General features: G+C 38.7%; 1 long non-coding RNA gene and 1 pseudogene across 4 annotated transcripts in view; one reads left to right on the top strand and one right to left on the bottom strand.

Moving 5' to 3' along the window:
* LOC133098417 (uncharacterized) overlaps positions 1-15,034 on the bottom strand; it is a 374,765-nt gene that overhangs the window by 73,075 nt on the left and 286,656 nt on the right. The window lies entirely within an intron of this gene.
* On the top strand, positions 4,018-5,675 carry LOC133098416 (importin subunit alpha-1-like; annotated as a pseudogene).

Below are 15,034 nucleotides of genomic sequence, written 5' to 3'. Positions count from 1 at the left end.
AGATCTGGAGGACCTAGTGGAGAATATCCATGAGAGAAGGACCTCTAGAAGTGCAATTTCTAGGTCAAAGGGTAAATTAGGTTTAACATATATTGCCTTAGATTTTTAAAAAAATACAATCTTACTTTCTATTACAGAGGCTTCTGTATGTTTACCAAAATCTATTTCCTAGCCCCTCTGGAACAAAAAATAGCCTGTGTTTCCCAGCCTGCCTTGCAGGTAGGTGTAGCCATGTGACTGACTTCTGGTCGAGAGGTTATAGATGGACGTGATAGATGCCCCTTCCAGATCTAAATCATAAAAACTTCCTATGGGCAATCCTTCAGCCTCCTTTTCCTTCTTGTCCATTTAAATAAAAAGATAACCATGGTGACCTTGGCTATCATCTGTTGAAGATGGTAGAGCTACAATATGGCAGATGCCTGGGTCTTGCTGTTTAGAGGAGGGCTACTGGTGACACATGCACTGAGACGTTAGTGAGCCTAAACTTTTATGTTGCTATGTCACTGTAGCAGACACTTCTGCTACCATATGCCACAGTCTTGCATCTCCTCGGCCCACCTGTGATTTCTACTGCTGCTGCGGTAGGGAGTTCTATAAAAACTCGGACAGGCTTTCTGTTGATTGTATCCCACCTCAAATATACACTGAGCATCTTTCTACATTTTGTCCAGGGGACTTCTCTGCCCCTGCAGGAATCTACTTGGCCTGCATGCAAGAAAATGCATCATGGATAAGCAAGAGTATTAACATCCCCAGGAGCAACCCTCAAACAATGCAGACAGGAGTGGGTCAATAAATGCTCCAGTTTCCACCCTTCAGAAAGACAGTTCTAGGAGGCATTCAGTACACAATTCCTGCAGAACTGAGCCCACAGCAATGGCCTTGATAACACATTTCATAGTGTGCTTTCCTTCTTCCCTGTCTCTCCTTATTCCTTCATTTTTGTCTCCTGGGATCACTTTCCAAATAAACTACCAGGACTCAGGTCCTTGATGCCTTCTGCTTTTGAAAGAACCCAAATTAAGACAGACATTGATAGTTCTGTGTTTATCTATTATAACTCCTAGAATTATTGTAAGAAATAACGTTAAGTAGTATCATTAAGCAGGATGCTGTCATAATAACATTTAAAACATGGGCATTGATATAGAGGTCAGGGAAGACCAGTGAGGAAACTGATATTGGAGGCTGGGAAAAAAAGACATATTATGCAGTGACAAAACACTTGGTAAAACTGTTGTCTGTGATGACTTGGAAGAACACACTATGTGTTACTGAGACTGTAGCTTGAAGGGAAGTGGTTGTCAGAAATCAGTGTAATGGAATACGTTGGCTTTTATTTTCTACTTTTAGCAAATTATTACAAAAAAACATAACCATGGGTGAATGGATAAACAAAATATGGTATATATATACACAATGGAATATTATTCAGCCTTAAAAAGGAAGGAAATTCTGGTACATGCTACAACATGGATGGACCTTGAAGACATTATGCTAAGTGAAATAAGCCAGTTACAAAAAGACCAAATATGTAAGAAAGGATTCTACATAGATGAGATACCTAAAGTTGTCAAATTCATAGAGACAGAAAGTAAATGGTGGTTGTCAAGGGCTGGGCCAAGGGAGAATGGGGAGTTAGTGTTTAATAGGTACAGAGCTTTAGCTGGGGAGGATTAAAAGAGTTCTGTGGATGGATGACGATGATGTTTGTACAACAATGTAAATGAAGTTCATGCCACTGAATGGTACATTTACAAATGGATAAGACGGTAACTTTTGTTGTGAATATCTTTACTACAATAAAAAAGGAGATAACCTCAGGATGGAATTGACCAGTTTTCACACAGGATAAAAGGGATTAGAGAGTCCAGACATTTGGGACACCAAAGGTTGGAAAAGCTGTTGCTTCTAGACCCCATATAGTAAGAGATAAGCATGGAAAAGGATTTATGCAACAAAGGTCCAATAAAACTCAGCCCTGTGGCAAAGATCAGTTTGAGGGCTTGGTCTTCTCACCTGTACCATAATTCTAGACAGCTTTAAGAAAGTCATCACTGAAATCAGAGAGGAAGAGGGGGGTGGTGATAAAGCAAAGAAATAAATCAGGTCTGAAAATCATGATTAGGAGAGAATTTTGGGTGTGGTTACTGGTACATGAAACTGAATGGAAGCAAATAGATCAGAAGCTGACTATGTGTCTTAGGGTACGGTGATTGCCAACGAAACCACAAACCTGGACTGAAAATCCCTTTAACTATGTGAGGCTTAAAACAACCTTCAGGCATCCACATTTATACCAGCTTGAAGTGTGCAGTGAAAACTGTACAGCCCTGAAGGAGCGTTTTTTCCTCAATAGCGACTCTGAAAATGGACAATAAAGAATTCTCAGAAGGCAGAACCAGAAGCCAGGAGCAACGTGTAAGAGAGCTGCTCCCAGAGAGCAGAATCAGTGGTATTTGTTCCCATTCCTCCATTGTCTCCATGGGGGTACTGATTGTTTTCATCCTCTCCCTGTCCCACCATTGAGTGGGTGTGTTGGGATGAGATGAAGGAGAAAATGATTTGTCTTTTTAATTCAAAGCCTGCTGGACCACAAGGAGTCACATCTAGACGGATGGCATGGACTGTGTGTATTCTGGAGACGCAGAGCTTTGAAATGGGTACAGCGGCTGGTTGGGACTTTTGAGTTGTTTCTCAAAGTTGTTGCTGGGGAGGAACAATTGTGTTCTTTGTGTGAGAATGAGAGTCAAATGGAAGAGCTGACTGTGGCCAAGACTTTGATGTGTTCACCATCACTTGTTTTCCTTCATACTGGGTACACAACTAGACTACATTTCTCAGCTTCCCTTGAATCTAGATGTGGCTAAGTGACAGAGATCTGACCAATGAGGATGTAGGAAAAGCTGATGTATGTGACTTCCAGGCATGGCCTATACTATCCTCCCAGGGGGTCATCTTTTCTCTTTCTGGAATGCAGGAATGGGTACATCTCCTAGGAAAAACTTGGGATTCACTTGTTGAAGATGGCAGAGCCACAAAATGGAGAGGGTCTGGGTCTCTGAACCACACTTGAAAAAAATGTACCCCATCAGGAACAACCTTACTAGACTGTGATAAGAGCAAGAAATAACTTTTTTTGTGACAGCCACTGATTTTACTTTTTCCTGTACCAGGGACTAGATTTACCTCTACTGACATACTACTATAAAGATAATATATGCTTGAATATAGATGATCTGGTGAAGTCAGAAAGTAAAAGAAAATAAAAACTCTGTTTTTCCACTCCCCAGAGTTAACCACTTTTAATATTTTAGTGTGTTTTCTTACTGACATTTTTTTCTATGCATTTATTTTTGCATAAAAACATTCATACGTCTTAGGTGGAAATATTATGAAGAGTTTTGGTGATAGAAAGTATTTCCCAATCTGGATCTCTAATTGCTCAGGTTATTCAACATATGTTTTAAAAATGTAAACTCCATAGTTGATTAAAATCATTACCAATAAAAATGAACTTGAAGAGATTTTTCTTATCTTACTGATATTCATACATGCTATGAAGCAAAGAATTGTCTATTATTTTCACCATTTCATGCTCAGCGAGTAACACAGTGACAGGCAAACAGAGGCACTAAATAACTATCTGTTGAGTAAACTGACATATGAATGAATGGATGAATGAATGAATGAGCACAATTCTGCTTTAGTACAACAGGAAAAAAGTTGTTCATTAATCATCCTGGCAGTGTCTAAAGTATGTAAATAACTTAACCATTTTAGATGGGTTGTACCAGTTGTTTTAAACATACATCAAAGATGCTAAGATATGCCCTTTGAAGGGTGGAAGGAAGAATATGGCTAATGAAAATATTTCTTCTCCCTTACCACACCATCCTCGGGCTGACCGTGGTGGACGTCTTGAGCGCAGTCGATCCGCAGCCTGTGCGCCCCGCACAGCCTCCTGTGGAAGCTTGAGCCGGCTGTGTAGCTTTCTCCCTTTGTCTCATAACCATGTCCACCAATGAGAATGCTAATTCACCAGCTGCCCGCCTTAACAGATTCAAGAACAAGGGGAAAGACAGGACAGAAATGAGGCGGCGCCGAACAGAAGTTAATGTGGAGCTCAGGAAAGCTAAGAAGGGTGACCAGATGCTGAAAAGGAGAAATGTCAGCTCTTTTCCAGATGATGCTGCTTTTCCACTGCAGGAAAACCCCAACAACCAGGGCACTGTAAATTGGTCTGTTGATGACATTGTCAAAGGCACAAATAGCAACAATTTGGAAATCCAGCTCCAAGCTACTCAAGCTGCTAGGAAACTGCTTTCCAGGGAAAAATAGCCCCCTATAGACAGCATAATCCGGGCTGGTTTGATTCCAAAATTTGTGTCCTTCTTGGGCAGAACTGATTGTAGTCCCATTCAGTTTGAATCTGCTTGGGCCCTCACTTACATTGCTTCCGGGACATCAGAACAGACCAAGGCTGTGGTAGATGGAGGTGCTATCCCAGCATTCATTTCTCTGTTGGCATCTCCCCACACTCACATCAGTGAACAAGCTGTATGGGCTCTAGGAAACATTGCAGATGATGGCTCAGTTTTCCGAGACTTGGTTATCAAGTATGGTGCAGTTGACCCGCTGTTGGCACTTTTGGTGGTTCCTGATTTGTCATCTTTAGCATGTGGTTACTTACATAATCTTACCTGGACACTTTCAAATCTTTGTCGCAACAAGAATCCTGCACCCCACTTAGATGCTGTTGAGCAAATTCTTCCTACTTTAGTTCGCCTCCTGCATCACGATGATCCAGAAGTTTTAGCTGATACCTGCTGGGCTATTTCCTACCTTACCGATGGTCCAAATGAATGGATTGAAATGGTTGTGAAAACTGGGGTTGTACCCCAACTTGTGAAGCTTTTAGGAGCTACTGAATTGCCAATTGTGACTCCCGCGCTAAGAGCCATAGGGAATATTGTCACTGGGACAGATGAACAGACTCAGGTTGTAATAGATGCAGGAGCACTTGCCATCTTTCCCAGCCTGCTAGCAAACTCCAAAACTAACATTCGGAAGGAAGCTATGTGGACAATGTCAAACATCACGGCTGGCCGCCAGGACCAGGTACAGCAAGTTGTAAATCATGGATTAATCCCATTCCTTGTTGATGTTCTCTCTAAGGCCGACTTTAAGACACAAAAGGAAGCTGTATGGGCTGTGACCAACTACACAAGTGGCGGAACAGTTGAGCAGATAGTATACCTTGTTCATTGTGGCATAATAGAACCGTTGATGAACCTCCTAACTGCGAAAGACACTAAAATTATTCTGGTTATTCTGGATGCCATCTCAAATATCTTTCAGGCTGCTGAGAAACTAGGTGAAACTGAGAAACTTAGTATAATGATTGAAGAATGTGGAGGTTTGGACAAAATTGAAGCTCTACAAAACCATGAAAATGAGTCTGTGTACAAAGCTTCATTAAGCTTGATTAAGAAGTATTTCTCTGTGGAGGAAGAGGAAGATCAAAATGTTGTGCCAGAAACTACCTCTGAAGGGTTTACATTCCAAGTTCAGGATGGAACTGCTGGGACCTTCAACTTTTAGATTGTACATCTGAGGCATAAAGTTGTTTGTTGTGTACTATGTTTGGTAGAAGTTTGTCTTACTGTTTCTCTACTAAGAACTCTTTACACGTGGTTTGTTATTGTAGCACTTTTTACAAAGAAACTATACTTGAACAGTTCCAAACTGTACATACTGTATGAAGCGTCTCCTCTCAATGGGTTTCTTATTTCTATGTGGAATTTCATATCTTGCAGTGTCCTGTAAATAAAGATTAAATTCCAAAAAAAAAAAAAATTTCTTCTTCCTTAAGAAAAGAGCGGAAGTAGAAATAAAGAACAGCAGAATACAGGCCACATCCTTGCCCCAGACTGTAGTATCCACCTGACAATATATCAATATAACTTAAATGGATCTTGAGTTTATAGGCTAAACAGAAAGGTATGACCTTCAAGTATTTTTATAACTTGAATTCTCCATTCTAGAATTCCTAATATGACTTCATTTCTCCATTAAGTAGCATGCATACTAAAGTAATTTTTTTTTAAAGGAAGGCCCATTTAAATCTGAGAACTTTTTCTCTTTAAAGACAGACTATTTGGGAAAAATTCTTAGGTCACAACTTTCCAAAACCGTAGATACTGCTCCCATGAATTATTGCATATAACATTTCAGAGAAATTTTAGGTCAACCGGATATCTTTCTCCTTTGATGATTCTTTTTGTTAATTTTCCTTATACTTAAAGGGTTTTTCTTCCCTATATGGTTAAAATTCAAAATTTTTGCCAGAGTTTGTCTAAGTGTGTTTGCCAGTTTTCATCAAATGTGACATGGTGACTCTTTCAGTTTGTTCATTTGTCTTTTTCAATTCAGGCAGGTTCTTTAATTATCTTAATCACAGACTGCTTGTGTGTGGCTGCCTCACTCCAGGGGCCTCCTAAAACCAGAGACTATGTCTTAGCTATATGTATATCTTCAGCCTTTGGCACAGCAGTGATGGGTGATTGAAGTAATGAAGATTAGAGTTACCTGGGAAAATCTCTAGTAAAGGAAGTATCCATGCATTGATAGAATGACATTTTACTGCGTTTGACTTCCACATGATTTCTTGGATCTACATGGACCAACAATGATTGTGAAACTTTGGCCAGGTGATTTGCTTTAGGTGATGGGATATTAGTAACTGTGATGCCAGCAAAAACCTGAAGAGCATTTGTACATTGATGCTTGCTCTCTTCAGATGCCTAGGGAACCCTGAGACTGCCCTGTGAAGATGGTAAGCTAGAAGCCCATTAGAAGATGCAGTGCCACATGGTGCCACCCCTCCCCCTCTAGACCACCTAGTTTACCCACAGCCAGACATCTGAGTGAGATCACTTTTGACCATCCAGCTTCAAACAAACTCAACCAGGCCAGAAATACTTCTCACTGACCCACAAAACTGCAAGAGAAATACAAATATTTGTTGTTTCAGGCCACTGACTTCCAGGGTAATTTGTTATGCAGCAAAAGCTAATTGATACAGGAAACCACTGAATTATTCTAATTAGAAGGATGACATTAACTGATTTATATTTTAAAAGGATAACTCTGGATAATATATTCTTGGGAAGTGGGTCCAAGAATGGAAACAGCAGTTAGGAGGCTATTGCAATAATCCAGTTGAGTGATTTAGTGGGTCTGTTCCAGGGTGACAGCAGATCTCTCTCAGGGGAGAGAACTGAATACACTTAAAACATAGTTTGAGGAAGAATTGGTTTTGAGGAATTGTTTTGTTCAGAGAGAAAAATGGTAAAAAAACACCCTGAAATAAGAACTAGACTCATACTTCTCAAGAGGTGTACATGATTCTAGAAGACAATAGAGCAATGCCTACCAATTTTAAATGAAAACAATTTTGAACCTAGAATTTTGTACTTAACCAAACTGTCAATCAAATGTGAAGACAAAATCCAAGCATTTTCTGACACGCAGAGACTCAGAATGTTTGCATTTCACGCATACTTTCTGAGGAATTCATTGAGAAATTAGAAGTTTTTACACCAAAGCATGGAAGATGTAAGCCATAAACTAATCCAAAGTCTGCTCCAGATATTGTTTGTTGGCTCTCAGCTACACACTGATTTTCTGTACTCTCCTGTGTATTTCTGGGCCTGAGAGCCTGAAAACTACCTTTTTGAGACTCCATTGTTAGCTGGGTTCTAATTTATTTTATCCTGTGGGAGAATTTTGAATGCAATTAGAAGATAGGAGGAAGGTAGAAGACCTTGTGATTCTGGCAGTGGCTTCAGTAGCTTTAACACAACTGCACCAGCCATATTGGTAGAACTTCCAACAGCATCTGCAGAGCATATGTTCCTAGAGCATCAAGGTATTGGAGGCTATGGGCTTCTTCTCAGTGGTAGAGGAAAGTGTGGGCTCGGGTGTTTCTGCAAGGGTGGTGGTGTTTACTGCAGTTACTGTCTCTGGGTAATACCACCTTCTTCCTCTTACTCCTTCTGTCCTTCCAACACTTTAGTAATGAATTACCTCAAGAGGAAATTCATTCCTCCTTGATTTAATTATCTAGAGTGGTTTCTGGTTTTCTTGGCCTGGGAACTGAATGATAGAGTCCAGTGAAATGAAATCATAGTCTGAAAGACATTTTAATAGGCCCTGAAAGCAATCGATCTGTTTTATATAGGAAGTCAACAAGCTCTGAGTACCTTCAAGAAAAAGAATGGAGTCATTTCTAAGCATTAGAAATGAAAGTTTAAGGAATATGATAAAGAAACCATGTATTACTTCTCTGAAAAAGAAAATATGATTACTAACTTCAGAAAAAACAAAAGTCTAATAGGAAAGTCATGATGAAAATATAAAGCAAACTAAAATGTAACATGATTTTGAGATTTTGAGGCAGTATAAGAGATTTCATTTGACCTAGATTCTAGGATCATTCTTCTTTGTGTGGTACAGTGGGCATTTCCTTAGACTCACACAGAAAGGAAATGTAATCGTAGAATATACCTGGCTCTACGTGAGCAAATAATAAACAACATTGTTTGTTCATTTCCTCTCTAAAACTCCACTAAAAACATGAAAGACATATATAATTATGGTTATAGAACATAATATAAATGTAAGGATCTGAGGACAGAAATTAGTGTTTGGAAGGATAGAGATTTGGGCAGGGACATTCTCATTTTATATGTAGAGGGTCAAGAAAAACTGTAGAACATTGATGAAATAAGATATGAGATATCCTAATATATCATTTAATGCTACAAAATACTAGTAGAATAATAGTAAAAATACTATAAAATTTTGAAATATAAAAAGGGTAGTTGAAGTGAGCTAAATCCTTATCTTTCTTACTAAGAAGTCAATGAATAATTCCTAAAGTCAAGGAATCAAGGAATCCAGTTACTAGTATGATATTTAGAGTTAAGTATTTTGGAAAATGATCTTCTATGTATCAGAATTGGGATTGGGCTGGGTCAAAATGGGGGTTATATTGTCGTTTATTAGAAACTCTTCTATACTATTTTAATGATCAGGTATCACTTTGAAACAAGACATTATTTTAAAGAACACTGTATCAGGGAATGAGGGTAGCCTCATGACATTACTGTTTATATGTCTCATAATTGAGATATCTTCATCTATAGAATGAAGGAGTTAGATTAGGTAATTTACAGTCTCAAGCTATAAAATACTAGGTATCTTTGAAGAATGGAATGCATCCCTCCTAGAAAGAGACTTCTGAAAGTGTCTTTACATTCCTATCTTTTTTCTAGTTGAGGATCACACTTAGAGACAGCCATCCAAAATACTGAGTTTTAATCATGACAAAAAGAGTATAGTCAATGCAGGAGATATTTATGATAGACCTCTGAGAGTACTAAGTTCCAGAGCTGTCATTTGTTAAATTAGAAAAAAATCTAAATAAGGATCACTAATAATTCATACTATGTAATTAGAGATAGGCAAAGCCCACGTATGTACTTTAAAAAGAGCAAGTCTATACATTGACACAGCATATTAAAATGGGGGGAGGGATAAATTAGGAGGTTGGGGTTAACAGATACACACTGCTATATATAAGACAGATAACCACAGGACCTACTGTATAGCACAGGGAACTATACTCAGTATTTTGTAATAACCTATAAGGGAAAAGAATCTGAAAAGGAATACATATCTATCTATCTATCTATCTATCTATCTATCTATATTTATATATATTTTTTTTTATATACATATATATATATAAATATTCCTGTGTGGTACACCTGAATCACTGTGCTATACACCTGAAACTAACATGATATTGTAAATAACTATACTCCAATTCCAAAGTAAAATAAAATAAAAAATAAACTAACAAAAAAACTAAAGTTTCCTGAGTGGAGCTTTCTTTCCTGAAGTTCAGGGTGACAGAAGCAAATATTTTCTCCCCTAAAATGCCGCATAGGAAGCACTGATAATGTTTAATTGTATATTTTATTAAAAAGTGATGCATATATAAAATACTAAAAAGGGCTGATAGCCACAGCTTAATCACTTATTATTTTTTCAGATTCATTAGATATAAAATTTCCCCCCAAAATTAAAATCTTCACTCTACTATTTTTTTCTTGCCCTCTTAGTGATTATTCTGGCAGAGGCCTGCCAAGTTATCTGGAGCCATTCAGCTCATTGGCAAGGCAGCTCTGTCCATTCATTGAACCCCACAGGCAAGGAACCTATTCCCTTTTCTTCCATCTGCCACATCCACTTTGAATCTGGTGGGTAGTAACCATCCCTTCCAAAATGAAAGCCACCCCCCTTCAATCTGTAGGTTGTCATTATATCCCATTCCATAATACTATGCTCTTGTCATCAGGGGCCCTTATTTGATATAACATGAAACAGTAACAAAATCTATAAAAGGACTTGCCATTAACTTAGGTACAGTCAGCTTGGACCAGAAAGCATCCACTGACCAGATGGCTCCTTGAATGTGTGCTTGCATCATCCCAGAAAACTCCAATCTCCAATCATCTTAATCATTTTTTACTTAAAATATAGTAGGTAATTGTACTTATTGTCCAATCCTTACAAGAATAAGTATAGCAGCTTTGTCTCTGCAAGGGACTCTTGCCATCGTGGTGTCTGCTTTTTCTGTTGAGAAATTATTTCTTTCCGTGCTGGGGAATGGCTTTTTCTTTAAGCATGTGTTATCCTTTTTATGTACATACACATATGTTTGTGCATCTATACATGTGATGTTGTTCTGCAAATTCAGGGCAACATTTGCCTCAGTCAAGTTCATTGTATCTCAGGGTCATGCATGTCTCATGCAAGGCCTCCTTTTCAATACCGTCTTTTATTTTCTAAGTGCTGAGAGGAAAATGAATGCCTAATGTATGGCTTTGCTGAAAGATTATCTGATCCCTGGACTTGGCTTAATTTTTCATTTGCTCAGAGCAAGACAAATTAGTAAATGGTAGGTATTTCTCTGCTGACAAACCTTCTCAGATGTCATATCTGCTGTTTGGTGCTGGCGTGTTTCTTATAACATGATTGCTATAGAAAATGTTGCTATTAACTTTGCTGGTAAACCCTGTAGCAGCGACTTGGGGAGTAGGTACTTTACTCCCTAGGTTCTGTCAGTGAGGCATCTCTGCTCAAGATCCCTGTTGAAGCTTCTTGGTCCATCCTAACCTCCCACATTCACTATATGTCTCAATTTGCTGTCCCTTTCATAGCATCTCTGCCATTGCTTCAGGTCCTTACGCAGCTGCCATCAGCATCAATAGATCTGTGCTGTTTAGTGATCGCGCAGTCAGTTGAAGTCTCTGCATCCTTAGTGGGTGACCAGCAGAAATAGCAACATCTGAGAATGACAACCCTGCAGACATCTTTAGCTAGAGGTGAGACTCCCTCAGCTTAAGGCAAGTATCAAGTGACAACATTTGCAGTCTCCAAATGATACAAATTAGTCATCACCTTCCCTCCCACAAATGTGAGTGGGTTTTACTTTGGCATGAAGGAATGGCTGGGGTATGAATTAGGGAGGCCTGGTTCAATCAGATGCTCGACCATCTCCCGACTCACTTGCAAACGTCCTGAGAAGTTTGAGGAATTATGTTGCAGTAGGGTCCAAAGTCAAATGCTCCCTCTAGGCAGCATCTTCCTCTCTTGTTAGCCCTGGAGGGGACTTCCAATCTCATATAGTTCTGTGCTATGCTTCAACAAAGGGGGGAGTAAGGTGAAAAGACAGGATGGAAGTCGTGCCCTGCTGGAGCCATTGAGCCAAAACTCAAGCTCAGGCATTCGAACTCGTAGACCATAGTCCTATCTCTGCGCCATCTTGCCTCCTTCATTGCTCTTTCCCATCCCTCAGTGCACAGAGCGATAAAGAACCCATTTTCAAATGTCTACCAGTCCTTATCTGCATTTGACAATTAAGGGTGGAGTAGGTGGTTTCAGCGAAAGACCCTCAAACTGCTGTCTTTTGTACTTTCATAGAACTCTTCTGATCTGGCCACTTGGAATTGAAATGAAAAAATGGCATTTGCCTTCAGGGAATTCTTGATGGACATCTTCATTTTCGGTGCCTACTGGGTGAAAACCTGTTGATTGCTTAACTGAAGGCAAGAGGATGAAATAGATGCTCATTCAAGCTCTAGCCTAATCATAACATTTGCAAATGTATCATTCTGATAGAGGAATGTTAGTCCTGCAAGACTTGAACAGGAAATATAAGAGCCCCAGGATTCACCTCCATGAATTTGGTTCACCCTCGACTTAAAAGCCAGCCGACGAGGGGTAGGCATAGCCACGTGGAGATGCCTTATAGGGTGATGTTACCATGTTGAGTCTGCCACAGTCTTCAGCCTCACAGGTCTATAAAACTGGGTTTTCTTCCACTGAAAGTAGGTGCATTTTCAGGGGGAAGACTAACCGTAACTACACTAGCAGATATCAATATACAAACCCAGAAAATTAGAATCCTTATTTATTAACTTATATTTGGAAATATCCTGTCTTGTGGACTATAGTATTTATGTTGGCATATTTTCCCCCTGTTTGAAGATCTCTATGGGCAGCCATATTATCAAGAAGTTGGCCGTTGAGGACTCACAGATATAGAGAACACACTTGTGGTTGCCAAAGGGGGGGTGGGGGTGGGGGAGGGATGGAGTGTGAGTTTGGGATTAGCAGGTGCAAACTATTATATATAGAATGGATAAAAAACAAGGTCCTACTGTATAGCACAGGGAACTATATTCAACATCCTGTGATAAACCATAATGGAAAAGAATATAAAAAAAGAATGTATATATTTATATAACTGAATCATTTTGCTGTATAGCAGAAATTAACACAGTATTGTAAATCAACAATAGTTCAATTTAAAAAATTAGAAATTGGCTGTTGAGGATCAAATCAGAAAAAGGGAAGGTAGTTAACATAAATGGCATAGGGTAAATTAGCTTGATGTTTTCATCTCTATTCAGGCATTTGCAGTGAAATCCTAATATTGAAGGCCCACTGGTTAAGACTCCTCGCCCTTTGTCAAATTAGGTTAGGCAATTTGACACTTATTGTTATTCTTTGGGTCTATGCTTCCATTTCAGACCATCCCCTCTCTTGATTGACATCATTTCTAAGGATTTGTTAATATATTTATCCTCCTAATAGTTCAGTCTTACTGGCTTGGAACCATTCCCTTTTTAAGGTATATTTGCATATATTGACTCTAATCCATTAGTGTAGACTTTTGAGGCATAACATATTGCCAACTCCACTCCCAGTGCAGGTACCAACAAGTGTCCACGTGTAGAAATTTGTTCTTTGTGTTATACTGAATAGTTGCGCTTAGCAAACCATTGTTTCATTAGAAACAATATCTCAAAGCAGTAATCCAAACCTTAATGCTTGCATTATCAGAACTATTAATGATTTCCATCACTTTTGCTGTGGCAATTTAGTAGCATAAAGTCTTCTCCAGCACTTTGAAGACTGAGTTAAGAGACAACAGAATGCAGCTTTGTTGAGGCCACTGAATGGGAACTTAATTAGAAAAACAGGCAGGTATGGTCTAGGCAGAGAGCGATGATACTTTTTGCCTCCCATTAACAAAGCTGAGCATTCCAGATTTATCCCTTTAGTGATTAGATCATTTTTTTATCCAGTGCCATTTCTTGGTCATCTTTCTCAGCAGATTATTTTCCAAGAACACACGCACCAGAATAGTGTAAGCTTGCTTGTGGGGTGAAGGACATTTGTAATATAAAAGGAAAAGAAAAGGATAGAACAGGGAGTCAGATCTCATACATAGCATCTAGCCATCATCAGCAGTTATAATTTTCTTCAAATACCTGAGAAGCACTTAATTGAAACAGCTGTTTCACAGAGTTCTCGTCCAAGAATGTCACTATTGCTTCATGACAGGAAAGAGTAATGAAGGTGATCTATAACTTTTGGTTGTAATTTGTTATGCAGCAGTGGAAAACTAATACAAATCCTAAAACTGAAAAAAAGAGCTGTGCAGAGTAAAACACACAAATTAGAGTTACATTCTAGACTAGACATTGGTAAAGTTAGCTTAGTCTTTGCTCTGGTTCACCTGGAGAATAACTGTCTAACTTCAGCAAAGGTTGTCTTCTTTGTGATTGTGATACTCTGTAGTAAAGTATTTGTGCTTTATTTATCTCTCTATTGCTTGCTCCATCACAGTACCTGACCTGACGAAGGGACTTGATGAATTCTGGTTGAATGACTAACTGAAGAAATAATGAATGCTTCTGTTTCCTCAATTAGATAAAGGTGAGGGCTCATTGCTGCTTCATACCCTTCTTCAAGATTCGATCAAATTAAGTTAATTGGATATAAGAAAAGAAGGGCTGGAGCATTTTGACCTAGAAGACAAGAATTCTCAGAGATGCCATCATGTTCAGGAAGACATGGAGTGGTAGATTATCAGCATCATTATGCTTCAATAATGGGAAACTTGTTAAATAAACTTTGGTAAAATGAAATAATGGAATATCATGCAGTATCATATCATGCAGCTGTTTGAAGCAATATTGCAGAACTGCCTTTTGTCACTTGGAGAGATGCTTATGATATTTACAACAGAGCCTGACACATTAAGTAAGGTCTTAATATTTGTTGAATAAGTGGGTGAACAAAGATTTAAAAGAGTATATTCTAGTTTTAATATAAAATATTAATATATCTGTATATGTAATGAGATAGAGAAAACCATATTTGGCATAATATTTCTGATTTGAATACTCTGTGTTTTGGGAATCTGTTGGGGTAGTGGGTAGTGTAAGGGTTGGAGATGAGGTCCCTAATGGTATGCCTGAGTAAAAATTTGTGATCAGTAAGTTGTTATCTACAGAGACTGGTTAAATGGATTTTGTTTGTTTGTTTGCCTGAGCAATGAAATAATGGGCATAAGCAAACTTCAGAAAGAGCTGAACTGCTCCAT

The sequence above is a fragment of the Eubalaena glacialis genome, chromosome 9 (genome assembly GCF_028564815.1).
Source record: "Eubalaena glacialis isolate mEubGla1 chromosome 9, mEubGla1.1.hap2.+ XY, whole genome shotgun sequence".
Taxonomy (NCBI): Eukaryota; Metazoa; Chordata; class Mammalia; order Artiodactyla; family Balaenidae; genus Eubalaena; species Eubalaena glacialis.
The sequence above is the reverse complement of the archived record's forward strand: the minus strand, read 5'-3'. Positions and strand labels throughout refer to the sequence as shown.